Source organism: Phaseolus vulgaris, chromosome 5 (assembly GCF_000499845.2).
Source record: "Phaseolus vulgaris cultivar G19833 chromosome 5, P. vulgaris v2.0, whole genome shotgun sequence".
NCBI classification, from domain to species: domain Eukaryota; kingdom Viridiplantae; phylum Streptophyta; class Magnoliopsida; order Fabales; family Fabaceae; genus Phaseolus; species Phaseolus vulgaris.
The window spans coordinates 10,128,181-10,143,605 of record NC_023755.2 but is presented as its reverse complement, the minus strand read 5'-3'; positions in this window follow the sequence as shown (position 1 = coordinate 10,143,605).

Sequence of the window (15,425 nt, the reverse complement as noted above, 5' to 3'; positions counted from 1 at the left end):
GCGTAGGCGACTTGCCCCTCAGGATGACACGCACGTAATGGGTAGAGGGAATCACCAATCACCGACTGGCTTACTAGTTCCCTCAGGCCACTCTCGTGCATGATTCCTTGAGGTGTGCCCATGCGAGGTCCATGCGTGACGCTCTCGCTGGGAACCTTAGTCCCAGTTTAACTGCGTGTAACACGAGACCCCGATGACAATACACCCGATGACTGATCAGTGTTTATTCGCTACTCGCGCTCTACCTCCAGGCGCGAGTCTGGGAACTGGTCTGCCGGTGGTCACTTGGCTACTGACCACCGATCACTATTCTGGGTGATCTATCCCCCGACCTCTCTGCCGCCTGATCTGTCGGTGGTAACTTGGTTACTGACCACCGATCACCTCTCTTAGCGATCGTCCCCCTACCTCTCTGCCACCTGGTCCACGTGTCACCCTGCGAGTGGTCCACGTGGTTCTCTGATGCTGACGTCATCGACTACCGATGACCGATCGGATCACAAGCCCCCCAGTCTCGAGTCGAGAACTCGTTCTCAGCGAAGAGACTAAGTGGTCGTGCCTTCAGTCCACGTGGCAAGTGGGGCCGCCTCACGTGCCACCTCACGTGCTGCTTCTTTAACGTTTGGACTCCCTCTCTTCATCTCGCGACACGTGGCGCCATCGACGGCCAGCGTTGTGCGTCGCTAGCGCTTCTTTCATTCAAATTGGCGCGCCCTTCCACTGTTCCTTCATCTTCTTCATTTTGACTCCCAGACTCTCTGCGAACCTCTCTTCTGCGCACCCATCTTTCTTCAAATTCTTCGTGATCCTAAACTCTTACGATCATTCAAAGGTATGGTTTTTCTTTTCCCTGGCCCCTTTTTGGTCATCTTTACCGATTGCATTTACCATTCTTGTTATCATGCATTCACCTTCCCTGTTTTTCTTCTTCTCAACCCGCGCTAGGGTTTTTCCCATGTTTCCGCTTTGACTTCTGCCTCCCCTTCTTTCTCCTTTACCTGGGCATTTCTTCCTCATTCCCCCTCTCTGTTTTTCACCGAACCATCCATCACTCTCTCCCTTTCTATTTCTGACCCTTCATTTTCCTCCATTGCAGCTATCTCTCGATGGCTCGCTTGAAGCAGACCGCTCGCGTCCTTGCCTCTTCTTCTGGTGCACAGCCCTCCGCGAGTGCACCAGCTTCGCCACCGCCTGTTGTCACCTCCTTCCATGACAACGCCAAAGTCTATGACTGGGCCCCTCTGGCGTTGCTATCTGAAACGTCCATCTTGCTACCTGAGGACCATCTAAACTCGCTTCTGAGCCACGACCCGGACGAACCCTCGTGTTCCATAGACAGGGAAAACGACTTCCACATCCGAGTCCGCATCCCTCCCCGAGGGATGCCCATTTGCGCTGACGACAGGGCCACCAATGGGGTGCCCTTCGTTTTTGTTTACTCCGCGATCTTCAAAAGGTTGAAGCTGCGACTCCCCTTCACCTTCTTCGAGAAAGAGCTGATGATGGAGTTGAACGTCGCGCCCTGCCAACTCCACCCCAATGCCTGGGCCTTCATCCGGGCGTTTCAGATCCTGTGCAACCACTTTGGGCACAACGCCTCGGTGGAGGTGTTCCTTTACTTCTTCGAGGCGAAGAAACCAGGGGATAGGTTTTGGGTCAGCCTGAACGGGGTTGCTGGACGGGTGCTTCTGGGCCTGTACCAGCAGTCCTTCAAAGACTGGAAGGGCAGATTTTATATGATATCCGCCACCCCACAAAGCCCTCATCTGCTCGAGGGGTACCCCCTCTACTGGGTTCCCCAGGTTCAATTTAAAAAACCCAAGGACCTCGAGACCATGGCCCCTTACGAGCGCGAGCTGTGTGGGCTGCTCCTGGGGGCTAAGTATGACTCCGCTCGCCTCATCAAGGATGAGTTTGATGTGGTTTCCCTGAAGAAATATATAGGTAGTTCCTTCTCTGCCGCCCCTTAGGACATTTATACCTCCTCATGCATGCTCTTATACTGTTCACCTTGCTTGCGTCTCTTAGCTGTCTAATTTTCCTCTTTCTTGCCTATGCAGATTCAATGTCAGGGAAAGATAGGAGGTTGGCGGTGTTGGAGCTCGCTAAACGCCGAGCGGCCAAAGGGACTGGCTCTTCCTCTTCCACCACCGAGCCAATCGAAGCCCCTCCGCTCTCGGTCGCGCCAGCCGAAGGCCCCGAGCAAGGGAAGAAAAGGAAGAGACTGGTGAAGGCTTCTTCGCTGGTACCTGCTGCTGCTGCTGCCTCAGTGGAAGAGGAAAGCTCAGGCTCCCCCCTCATTCACCGCCAGAGGAAGAAAGCAGTGGCCGAGGGGGTCTCGTCTCTCCAGCCTGGAGGGATAGAGGTGGTAGAGGTAGAGGAAGGTTCACCACCTCCCTCTCCCTCTACTCGACCGGCCCCAGAGCCCGCATGCCCTCCTTCTCCTGGCCAAAAATCGCCTCCAATCTCTCAACCGCCAACTTCCCCCCCAGCAGGCCAATCACCTGGTCCATCCGCTCACCCTGCTGGGGGTGTTTCTGCTCAAAAAGAGTGTGCCCCGCCTCCAATGACAATCTCCACCGCCAATGCTGAACATGGTGGGTCTGACTCGCGCCCAAGCAACACTGGAGCCAACCATGAGAACTTCAGTAGAGTTATCTCCATGGTGCGACAGCACATCAGCAACGGGGAGCTCGTCGACTGGAGCGGGGAGGAGATAGACGCACACCTTGCCAAGCAGGTGGTGCTCTCGCTGGAGTTCTCCACCCAGCATCGCAAGCAGAAAGCCCTGGAGAAAAGGGTGAAGGAACTTGAGCACGACAATGAGTCGCTGCACAGTGACCTTGAAGCTGCTCAGGGGTCTGTCGAGCTGATGCGAGGCATGGTGGAGAAGGCCAGGAGGGAGTACTTGCTGCAGGTCCAGGAGACCATCAAGATGGAGATCTTGATGGGGCAGACTGTTGGTCCTCTGGACTGCAAGGTGGCAGAGCTACAGGCTGAGAATTCTTCTTTGCTCGAACGGAGTCAGATGGTGGAGGAGTTACAGGCTGAGAACGCCTCCCTATGCCAACAGGATTCTCAGCGGGTGGAAATGCTCAAGGCTGCCAAGGAGGCAACTGCTGCTGCCGAAAAGAAGCTTGAGGAGGCAGTGGGCAAGCTGTCTGAGGCTGCCTCCTCCCTTGCTACCCTTACCACGCAGAGGGATGCTGCAGAGGCTTCGAGGCGAAGTCTGGAGGCGGAGAAAGAGGACTTGATGAACGTGGGCGCCGATTCCCTCATTGATGGATTCGAGCTGGCGCTCGAGCAAGTCCGCTGCGTCCTTCCAGAACTGGACCTTGCGCAATTCAGCATTCATCACTCGGTGGTAGATGGGAAACTTAGGCCTCCTACTCCCTGAATCTCTTCCTTTTGTAATTTTGACTTCTTCTGTACAAAGTTTCATTCTGTAACCTTATGTTTCTGCACCATTCAACTCTTTGTAACTGACAATTGTATGAACATCTCTGGTGATATACCTTGGTTTCAATTGCTCAGTTTCTCTTTGTATTTTCTTTGGACTCCACTTATCTTTATGTGCGCGACTAACTGTTAGCTAGTTTAGGTTCAGCGCGATCTTGGGCTTTACCTTTCCTTTCGCACACGACTAAGTGTCAACCAGCTTAGGCTTAGCGCGATCTGCTTCTCTTACTCTTTGCGCGCGACTAAGTGTTAACCAACTCAGGCTTAGCGCGATCTGCTTCTCTTACTCTTTGCGCGCGACTAAGTGTTAACCAACTCAGACTTAGCGCGATCTGCTTGATCTCGACTGGCTATTCCCTCAGCTTGGTGTTTAACAGTCCTCGTGCGCTGCTTTGTACTACTAGCCAATTACTGACGACTCATCGGTGATCGCTCTTTAGTCCTTACTTAGCTTTCTCTGTCGCTCTAGCGCTAAGTGCATAAAGGACCTTGACATCGATTGCTCAAAGTGAGGCCTCATCTTGGGGAAAAGGAAGTGTTTCTCGCTAACCCCTTTCCCTTTCCCCGAGGTCATCACCCTTTGGCGGGTTGAGTCGCTCACTCCCTGTCTCACTCCTGGGGTGAGAAAGGTTTTCTGACTGAGAGTTTTACTGGGCCAATATTGGTGCATGCCAAGTGGGTAAGGATGTTTTGTCAAAACCTTTCCTTTCCTTCTCTTGGTCTTACTAGCACCCCTGGCCTTTCAAACCTTTCTGCTTGCACTCACACCTGGGGTGAGGAAGACTTAGATCGGTGCCAGTACTTGCGCCTAGGGCAAGTAGGGCCTAACCAATCACCTGCACTTGCACCTGGGGCAAGGAGGATTTTAACTTTAATACTTGAGAACACTTTATATGCTGGGAATTTTTCTTTTAATTGGGTGGCCTCGTTAAAAACCCTCTTTAGGGAAAAGAGTGCCCCCTTGTCTGTTCAACTGTTTCCACCACAAACAAAGCGTGTGCCTTTTAGCGTGAGAACGCCATTACCGTACAATTTTAACTGAAATAAAATTTTAAATGGGTGGCGTTCCACGTTCTGGGGATTGCTCCTCCCTCCAAAGTCTCTAGGCGATAGGCTCCGTTCTCTAATGTCTCCACCACTCTGTACGGGCCTGTCCACTTCGGGGATAACTTATTCTGCATGTCATTCTGATGCGCCTTTCTCATCACCAGATCACCTTCCTGGAAGCGCCTGGGCCTCACTTTAGAGTTGTGCCTCCGCTCTACTCTTCTCTTCACGGCTTCAGCACTAATTCTGGCCTCCTCTCGCACTTCGTCCAGCAGATCTAGATTCACCTTACGCTCTTCATTGGACTTTTCAGCAACGAAGTTCAAAAATCTGGGGGAGCTCTCCTGTATCTCTACAGGAATCATGGCGTCTGTCCCATAGACAAGGCTGAAGGGTGTCTCATGGGTGCTGGACTGTGGGGTGGTGTGGTAAGACCACACAATTCTGGGGACCTCCTCTGCCCAGCCTCCTTTGGCCTTGTCTAGCCTCCGCTTCAGCCCCCTGAGCAGCACTCGATTTGCTGACTCCACCTGCCCATTTGTTTGTGGGTGCTCCACTGATGCGAAAACCTGTTGTATCTTTAGCTCTTCACACATCTTCCTCAACTGATGACTGGTGAACTGGGTGCCATTGTCGGAAACCAGCCTCTTGGGTATTCCGAAGCGGCAGACAATGTTCTTCCAGACGAAGTGTTCGACTTTCTGTGCGGTGATGTGTGCAACTGGCTCTGCCTCCACCCACTTAGTGAAATATTCGATGGCCACAATGAGGAACTTCATCTGCCTTGTCGCCAGGGGAAAAGGTCCTAGGATGTCAATCCCCCATGTATGGAATGGCCACGGGCTATGGATGGACCTCAACTCCTCAGGGGGTGCCTTGTGCCAATCTGCATGCAGCTGACATTGTTTGCATCGCTGAGCAAACCTTATGCAATCTTCCTTCAGCTTCGGCCAGTAGTACCCCGCGCGGAGTACTCTACTTGCCAAAGCGCGACCACCTACATGGCTTCCGCACACCCCCTCGTGCAGCTCAGACATGAGTCTGGTGCACTGCTCGCCGTGTACACAGATCTGCACAGGGTGAGAAAATCCAAATCTAAATAGGCTTCCATCTATGAGAGTAAACTTACTTGAACCCCTCTTTATTCTTTTGGCCTCTGCCAGATCGAGCGGGAGTACACCATCTTCTAAGTATAGCCGGTATGGCGTCATCCAGGTGTGGGGTTCCTTCTCCGCGTGGACCTCCATCGACTCACCGATCTTTGAGGGTCGCGATCTCACCCTCGGCGCTCTCAGCGTCTCTTGAGTCAACGACCGATGACCGATCGTTAGACGCTCCATTGACTTGTATACATGAAGCACCTGGTTGTCTGATACAAACGCGCGCGGCACCTTCAGGGTCTCCTGAATGACAGTCCTCTGCTTCCCCCCTTTGCCTGAGCTGGCCAGCTTGGCAAGCAGGTCTGCTCGGGCGTTCTGCTCTCTTGGTACATGCACTAACTCAAACTCGGCGAAAGACGTCTTCAGGAGCTGCACATACTCCAGGTAGGCTGCCATCTGGGGGTCCATTGCTTGGAACTCCCCGGTAACCTGCCCGGTGACCAGTAACGAATCGCTCTTGACCAGCAGATTTCTTGCTCCCATTTCCCTTGCTAGCAACATTCCCGCGATCAGGGCCTCGTACTCCGCCTGATTGTTGCTAGCCTTGAAGGCGAAACGGAGGGACTGCTCAATCAGTACTCCGTTTGGCCCTTCCAGGATGACCCCAGCGCCGCTTCCTTGCTGATTAGAGGAGCCATCCACCGATAACACCCATCGAAAATCTAGCCCTTCTGCAGGTGTCGCGATGGATGATAGCTCGACTACGAAGTCCGCGAACACCTGCCCCTTGATCGGTCCTCGGGGCTCGTACTGAATATCGAATTCCGATAATTCTACTGCCCACTTGACCATCCTTCCTGCCACATCAGGTTTCTTCAATACATTCTGGATAGGCAGATCAGTCATCACCACCACTGTGAAGCTGTGGAAATAATGTCTGAGTCTTCTGGCTGAGAATACCACCGCTAGAGCAGCCTTCTCGAGGGCCTGGTACCTGGTTTCAGGGCCTTGCAGCACCTTGCTGACGAAATAAACAGGCCTCTGGGCCTGGTCCAGCTCTTGCACCAGGACTGAACTGACTGCCCTCTCCGTAACAGCAAAGTATAGACGGAGAGGGATGCCTACTTGGGGCTTTCGCAAGACTGGTGGGCTTGCCAGATATCCCTTCAACTTAATGAAGGCCTCCTCGCACTCCTGCGTCCAGAGAAATCTGCTGTTGCGCTTGAGACACTGGAAGTATGGGTGACCTTTCTCCCCACCAGCAGACATAAACCGGGACAGTGCTGCCAAGCGGCCGGTGAGCTGCTGCACCTCCTTCACCGTCGTTGGGCTCCTCATCGCCACGATCGCCGCACACTTCTCCGGGTTAGCTTCGATTCCTCGCTCTGTTAAGAGGAAACCCAAAAACTTCCCAGCCTCTACACCGAATATGCATTTCTCAGGGTTGAGCTTCAGCCTATACTTGGCAATGGTGGTGAATAACTCTTCCAGATCAGCTGCATGATGCTTCTTCTCTTGGGACGTAACCACCATGTCATCTACATAGGCGTGTACGTTTCTTCCCAGCATGGGCGAGAGCACCCTATCCATGAGCCGCTGGTAGGTAGCCCCCGCATTCTTCAACCCAAATGGCATGACCTTGTAGCAGTAGCAAGACCGTTCCGTCATAAACGCGGTCTTGCATTCGTCCATTGGGTGCATCCTGATCTGATTATACCTTGAGAAAGCGTCCAAGAAGCTGAGTAGCTTTCCCCCCGAGGCGCTATCGACTAGAGCATATATACTGGGTAAGGGGTAAGAATCCTTGGGGCACGCCTTATTGAGGTCAGTGAAGTCCACGCACATTCTCCACTTGCCGCTTGCCTTCCGCACCAGTACCACATTCGCTAACCACTCGGGGTACTGGATTTCTCTGATATGCCCTGCGACAAGGAGCTTCTGCGCTTCGTCGTGGATCACCTTCCTCTTCTCCTCGTTGAATTTCCTTCTTCTCTGTCGCACCGGTCGAACCATGGGGTCCATTGATAGACGATGGCAGAGGAAATCGGGGTCGATTCCTGACATGTCGGATGATGACCATGCAAAGGCATTCATGTGCTTCTCAATTACACCCATGATCAGCCTTCGCTCTTCTTCAATGAGGGATTTCCCCAACTTGAATTTTCTTCCCCTGATGTCCACCTCGACCCATCCTTCAGCTGGGTGGGGCCTCCTCTCACTGGCAATGACCGCTCTCGCGATCCCTGACTCGCGAGGAGTGATCGTGCCTTCCTCCTCTTCCCCGACTTGGGCCACCTGGGAGCCCCCCACCGCAGCGTTCTCCATCCTCTGAGCGCCTTGTGTCTCCCTGACCGCCAGTTGCTCTTTGCGCACGCCTGGTGGTGGTTTTGTGGTGACATGGCATACACTTCTTTTTTGCTTCAAACTGTTCTCATAACAGCGTCTTGCCTCAGCCTGATCCGACTTGATGGTTATCACGGCCCCTTCCATCGACGGCAGCTTCAACTTCATATGCCTTGTCGATGGTATTGCGCCCAGTCTATTGAGCGTTGGCCTCCCCAACAGGACATTGTACGCAGAAGGGGCGTTCACCACCAGGTACTTTATCTTTTCCGTGCGGGCTGCCGTTCCGTCGGTGAACGTTGTCCTCAGCTCGATGTATCCCCGCACTTCTACCTGGTCCCCTGCAAAACCGTAGAGACAACCAGTATACGGTCTCAACTGATCAGGGGACAACTGTAGCTTGTTGAACGTTGGCCAGAACATGACATCCGCCGAGCTTCCTTGATCTACGAGTACTCTATGCACTCGTCTTCCTGCTGTGATGAGAGAAATGACCACAGGGTCGTTGTCGTGTGGGACAACGTCTCGTAGGTCAGCCTTCCTGAAGACAATGTCCACCTCAGGGTAATGACTCTCATTCACTGCATCTACCGCCATCACAGATCGAGTGTATCTCCTTCTTTGTGAAGCTGTGCATCCCCCACCAGAGAAGCCTCCAGCGATCGTCTGCACTTCCCCATGCACAGGGACTTCATGCTGTTGCTCTCCAGTTTGGGATCCTGACGCGCGATCACCCTATGGCTCACGCAGGTAATCTGCTAGAAAACCAGACTTCACCAACTCTGCCAGTTGGTGTCCCAGCGCCAAACAGGAATGAAGTGTATGTCCAAAGGCCTGATGAAACTCACACCATTCATTCTTTTTCCTTCCGAGTACCTTGTCTGTCTTCTCTGGTACTCGTAGTCTTGCTGCTACGGCAGGAAGGGCGATGAGATCCGCCAACCCCACCATGAAGTTGTATCTTGGGGGCGCGTTATTCTCCCTTGCACGCCCCTTACTCTGGTCTTTGCCTGGTGCATAGGGACGAGGTTTTTCCCGCACTTTCTTCCCCTCTTTGGCCTCATGCACCCTCGCTTGCTGCGGTTTTCCTTGCCCTCCACGCGGTCTGGGTGGTGCAGCACTTCCCCTCTTCTCAGAAACTTCTGTTTCTGCCACTATGTGCGCCACCGCACGCCGTCGGATCTCTGCAAAGGTGCTGGGATGGCTCCTGATGAGAGACTCACTGAAAGGGCCAGGCAGCACTCCCTTCTTAAACGCGTGCACAAGCATGTCTTCATCTTTGCTGGGTAGTCTAACCACTTGAGCTCCAAAACGGTTGAGGTAGTCTTTCAACGACTCCCCCTGGTATTGGCGCACGTCGAACAGGTCGTAGGACACCACTGCAGGTGCCTTGTTGACGATGTATTGCTCGATGAAGAGCTTCGAGAACTGAGAGAACGACGTGATATGCCCCTCTGGTAAACTCACGAACCACTCCATGGCGATTCCGCTCAGTGTGCTCATGAACATCTTGCAGTATACAGCGTCTGAGCCCCCAGACAACATCATCTGGGTGTGGAATGCCGTCAGATGCGCCTCCGGGTCTTCTACCCCTTTGAACGACGCTTTTACCCCCACCAGGTTGGGAGGCACCATGGTTCCCATAATCTCAGGGGAGAATGGCATGGGAAATGCCCTTGGAGGTGAAGGCTGCCTAGACACCCTTTCGTCAACGACGTGCTCCCTCTGTGCCTGCAGCGTTCTTCTCAACTCTTCGTTGACACGATTCAGTTCGTCGTTCCTGCTTTGCGACGCAGCCAACTCCGTCTGCATCCTTTCTTGCTCGACTTTCGACGCTGCAGCGTTATCCTGCAGCGTGCGCACCATTTCCAGGACCTGCGCCATTGTCACAGCTCCTTCATCAGCGGATGGCGCAGGTGATGGTTGTCTGTTTCTAGGCATCTTCTCTATCAAAGAAGCTGATAAAACTCTGGTGAGCTTTAAAACTATGGTATATATGGGACAACGATTCACTCGAGCCCCACGGTGGGCGCCAAATGATCCTGCCGGCCATGTGCACCCATGTGCTCCATGTGACCCATGTGCTTCACATTTACATTTCATTTAGCTAGCATTTCATCTTCTATTAGCTTAACTGATCCTGCCGGCAACTTGAACGTGGGTGAATCGCTTCGTAACACTTTCTGCCCTGTCTTCGCGACTGTGTCTCCTGAAGAACCACCTTCTGAACTCTCTCTCTCTCTTCTCAGATGGCTTCAAGACGTGACCTGCAAAATACACAGACGGCGCCTCTAGCGGCCGTTTGCACTCCGACGATCAAGTTAGTTCAACAGAACCACCAGAAACTGGAAACTTAGTAAGAATGTGTGTGTGTGAAAAACTTGCACTCTGTTTTTTTGTATATCCCTCTCACTCTCACTCTGATTCTGCCTTTTATCTCTCTTTCCCCGCTTCTGGGCATAACAGAATTCTGTTATGCTTTTCTGGCATGTGTCAGAACCCTGTCATGCTTTTCAGAGAAAGCGTACCTTCAGAATCAGCAATGGATCGCGTGAGAGTCTGCGCATGTCTGCGCTTGGCTGCGCCTGTCTGTACCTTTAGCGGTACGGAGTGCTCTTTTGTCTGGACCGCACCCCTCTCAGATGATGACACGTGGGGGCCTACAACTCGCATCTAACCACACACGTGTCACTTACTGGAAGGGCTCTAGCGCCTCTCTTTGTCTGCCTAAGTTACGCCCTTGCGGAGTAACTTAGGATGCTTCTCTTATCTGGGTAAATTGCATACTCTTAGGAGAACGTCGGGTGTGGCTGGTCTAGGCGCACTCACCAAACGTTACTCTCTGCGTAGGCGACTTGCCCCTCAGGATGACACGCACGTAATGGGTAGAGGGAATCACCAATCACCGACTGGCTTACTAGTTCCCTCAGGCCACTCTCGTGCATGATTCCTTGAGGTGTGCCCATGCGAGGTCCATGCGTGACGCTCTCGCTGGGAACCTTAGTCCCAGTTTAACTGCGTGTAACACGAGACCCCGATGACAATACACCCGATGACTGATCAGTGTTTATTCGCTACTCGCGTTCTACCTCCAGGCGCGAGTCTGGGAACTGGTCTGCCGGTGGTCACTTGGCTACTGACCACCGATCACTATTCTGGGTGATCTATCCCCCGACCTCTCTGCCGCCTGATCTGTCGGTGGTAACTTGGTTACTGACCACCGATCACCTCTCTTAGTGATCGTCCCCCTACCTCTCTGCCACCTGGTCCACGTGTCACCCTGCGAGTGGTCCACGTGGTTCTCTGATGCTGACGTCATCGACTACCAATGACCGATCGGATCATTAACATTTACGGCTTCCTTAGCCTATAAAAGGAGAAGCCTATCACTTGTATTTGGAAGATTAATTGAATAGTGAAATGCTGCCAAAGTTGTGCCATTCTCACTCCTTGCCTAAACTCTCTTAGGAATAGGCTTTTAATCTTCAAACCTTTCACCACCTTCAAAGGGGCTGGCCGAACCTCCCCATTTCCACACTCTTCATGCACCTTCAAGGTCACCACACCTCTTAGGAGGACCTTGTTCATCTCTTCCATTAAGCTTTCGCACCATCTTCCACAAACATCCAAGAAGAGCTCATAGGAAATCCATCACACTGGAGTGGCTTTTGGTCCTAAAGCAAATGAGTTTATGAGCTATCTTAGAGTTGTTTCTCGTGAGAGGCTCTCCATTTTGATTAATTCATGGGATGAGGTGTCAGAGGTCGATCGGAACATGATATGGGAGGATGCTCTGGTAAGCTTTACATTATTATTGTTACCATATAATGCTTTTTAATATTGATTGATTAATTTTAATTTGGTGATGTTATTTTCCAGGTAAACTTTGAAATTCTTGATGTGGAACCGCTTCGATAAAAGATTATATCCAATATCGGACATAAATTTCGTACCTTTAAGTCAAGACTAACTTCGAGATACGTTTTTGGCGACCTTAAAGATGAAAATCCATGTTTAAAGTACAAACATATTGATGAAGAGACATGACGTCTTTTTAAAGAAAGCCGTGAAATTGAGGCTTGGATGGTAAGTGAAGTAACTTAACTTTTTTTATTTATATAACATTAATAAGTTTACCTTATTTACTTCACTTTGTTTATTTCAATTATGACAAGATCGTCGGAAGAAAGCTCAAGAGATAGCTTTGAAGAATGTTACCTCGCACTTACTCTCTCGTTCGGGGTATCGAAAACTTGAGCAATCACTGATGGTGGAAAAGGAGCAATCTAGATTGGGGACGTCGTCTGAGAATGTGGAAACAGGGGTCACTTCTCCTCCATCACCACCTTTTCGCCATGTAAAATGGAAGAGGGCCCAAATTAAAAGGTCGGGTGCACCAAGTTCTGAGCAATCCAGGGTTATCATCGAAAAAATTGTAAGTTATTTTTAGTTATTTTCATTTATTTTAAAGCATTAATTATATTAAAAATTGATATGATTTTTGTCTCTTGCAGGATTCCTTGGAATCCGACGGTAAATTTGTTGCTGAAGATCGTCACGATATCTTGGTTAAAGCAATTGGACGACCTGAGCATTCTGGTTGTGTTCGTGCAGTTGGACAAGGGGTTGGAATTAAACTATATTTTAGAGTTTCAGAATGACAATCATCCTCCTCCTCCAAAGAGAGCGAAACTCAACTGAAGACTAAGATATGTGAAGAATTAATGGAGGAGATTAGAAAGGAGATTGATCTGATGCGGCTAGAGATGAGAAAGGAGAATGATCGAATGCGACAAGAGTTTCTATCGCAACAACTTTGTGCTGAGCCGATTCAACCCCTTGTTAGTCCCACAACCAAGAGCACAAAGGGGAATTGTGCGGCTCTTACAACATCAAGGGATGATATCATTGGGTAGACGAGGGAATGTGAGCTACTGGTAGTGGGCGACAAGCTTCCTCGGGTGGTGGCCCTTGGAAAAGTCTATGAAGAGGCCACCACGTTACATAACGTTCCTCTCTCCCCTAATGTGGCGAAGGTAACACTTGAAAAAGTACGAGTATCTGATGCTCGTGTTCCACTACCTTCAGATGAGGCAACCAATGTGGCCGATGCATTTCAGACATTCGTTGCCTGGCCCAAAGACCTCATTCGATTTATGCCCCAACCTCATGTAATAATTTCTTTTTATTATATTAATTTTTATTTATATTTATATATTACATATAATTTAATACAAATGTTCTTTATCTTGTAGAAACCTTTTTGGAAACCAAGTCCTGAGAAGAAGCGTGAGGTTCCAGTTGACGATCCAATAGCTTCCTTAGGTCTAATTTCTAGTCAGAATGGTAATCAACCTTTTGAAGTTCCGTGGGATGATACGTCTTTTCAAATAAACACTGAAGTGCCACTGATGATGTACAACACAGATTTATTAGAATTTGTATTTGGGAATCAGGAGCTCAATATAAATATAATTCAATTTTTTATGATGTAAGTATCTTTACCTAATTTTCAATTTACTTTATGTTAAATTATTATTGATTATGATTTAACTAATAACTTGTAGGTTTTTGCATGGAGTCTGTCTCACCGAGGAGAAGGAAAATGTGTATGGATTCTTAGATCCTGCATATACTAATCTCGTTGGACCAAGGTCATATGAGACCCAAGCATACATCACTAACACCCTAGAAAAAGAGGGAAAACAAATTTATTTATGCCCTTATATTAATGAGTAAGTTTAATTATATGTCATCAATTATTATTATTTCATGTTTTAAATATTTACTAACTCTTTTCATGGATAATATAGGCATCATTGATAGTTACTTGTCTTATCAATGGTTGATAAGAATGTTGTGTGGTTATGTTCCCTATATAAGAAGATACCGACAAATTTTAAGAATATAATTGATACGTAAGTACACTATAAACTTTACTTTGTATGTTACTAATTAACCATCTACTAACGAGGTTTTTTGTATTAACCAATTCATGGCGTGGATATAACATCCTAAAAGGTTGATCCAATTCAAATAATTTGAACTGGATAAGAATAAAGGTTTGTAAGTTTTTTCTTTCTCTTCTCATTGTTTATCAATATACTAACTTTTACTTTTTATTGAATTATAGCGTAATAAACAACCAAGAAGTTATGAGTGTGGCTATTACATTATGCAATGGATGATTACCATTATAAGACTAGGTGTTAAAACTGGTTGGAAAGAGGTAACATGATATGCTAAATCATTTTTATAATTCTTGAACATATATGTATCTAAAAACTAATTTATCAACTATATTTTGCAATGCAGTTATTCATGGAAGAAATACCAATGAATTCAGAAGCCATGTCATATGTGAGACATTCTTGGTCCACATATTTCATAAATTTTTATAACTCTAGGATAGTTGATCAATAGTGTAGGGATTATATGTAATTTGATTACTTGTTTGTAATGTAAATTTTGATTCTCTGAATTTATCTCTATATTTATGTATTTGTCTGGTTGGGTACATTTTGATCAATATACAGGTTAATTTATATGGGTTTGGGACAAAACAGATTGCACTAAAAAAAACCACTATTTACAAGTGCGGTTATTTACCAAAGCCGCATTTGTAAATCAAGTGCATGATTTACAAATGCGACTATTACCAAAGTCGCATTCGTAAATGTGATTTACAAATGCGGCTATTACCATAGCCGCATTTGTAAACCCTAAACCCCTAAACCCTGTCACCTCATTCACAAGCATATACAAATGCGACTACCTGAAATAGCCGCAATTATAAATAGTATTTACAAGTGCGGCTATATAGCCGCATTTGTATCTCTTTGATTTACGAATGCATGCTGATCAAATGCAGCTTTATAATATGATTAGACACTTTCTAAGAATTGGATCAATGTTCTTAACATTCAAGAACTTACCAAATTACAAGTAACCAAGCCAAACTCATAGAGAAACCCATAATATGGCAAATGAACCGATTAAAACACAAATGAACCAATTAAAATACAAGGAAACTCAATTAAAATCACAAGAACAACAAACTAAGAAGAACTACCGAATAGAAATACTAAACAAACACATTCTACCGATTGAAATGGATAGAAACATCAAAGACATGTTTTAGGATTTGTTTTGGAATGAAAATGGATGAAGAAGATGAAACAAAATAGGAAACTTATGTGGTTGGAGTTCTTGGAGATGTGCACGCCACTTGAAGGATGAAAGGCTTCAAGATGAGTGTAGATGCCGCCACTTGAGGTTCCAAGAATGCACTCAAGATGAGACTAGTAGAGGAGAAGGCACAAGTCTCTCAATCACTCACCAATTTGGGAGAGGTTCTTTACTCAAAAATATCAATTCTATTATTTCAAGGACTGAAGCCCTCCTTTTATAGGAGAAAGGACCGGTCATGAATTACAAAGAAGCTTACAAGAGAAGCTTTCCAAGGTTGCCTATAAC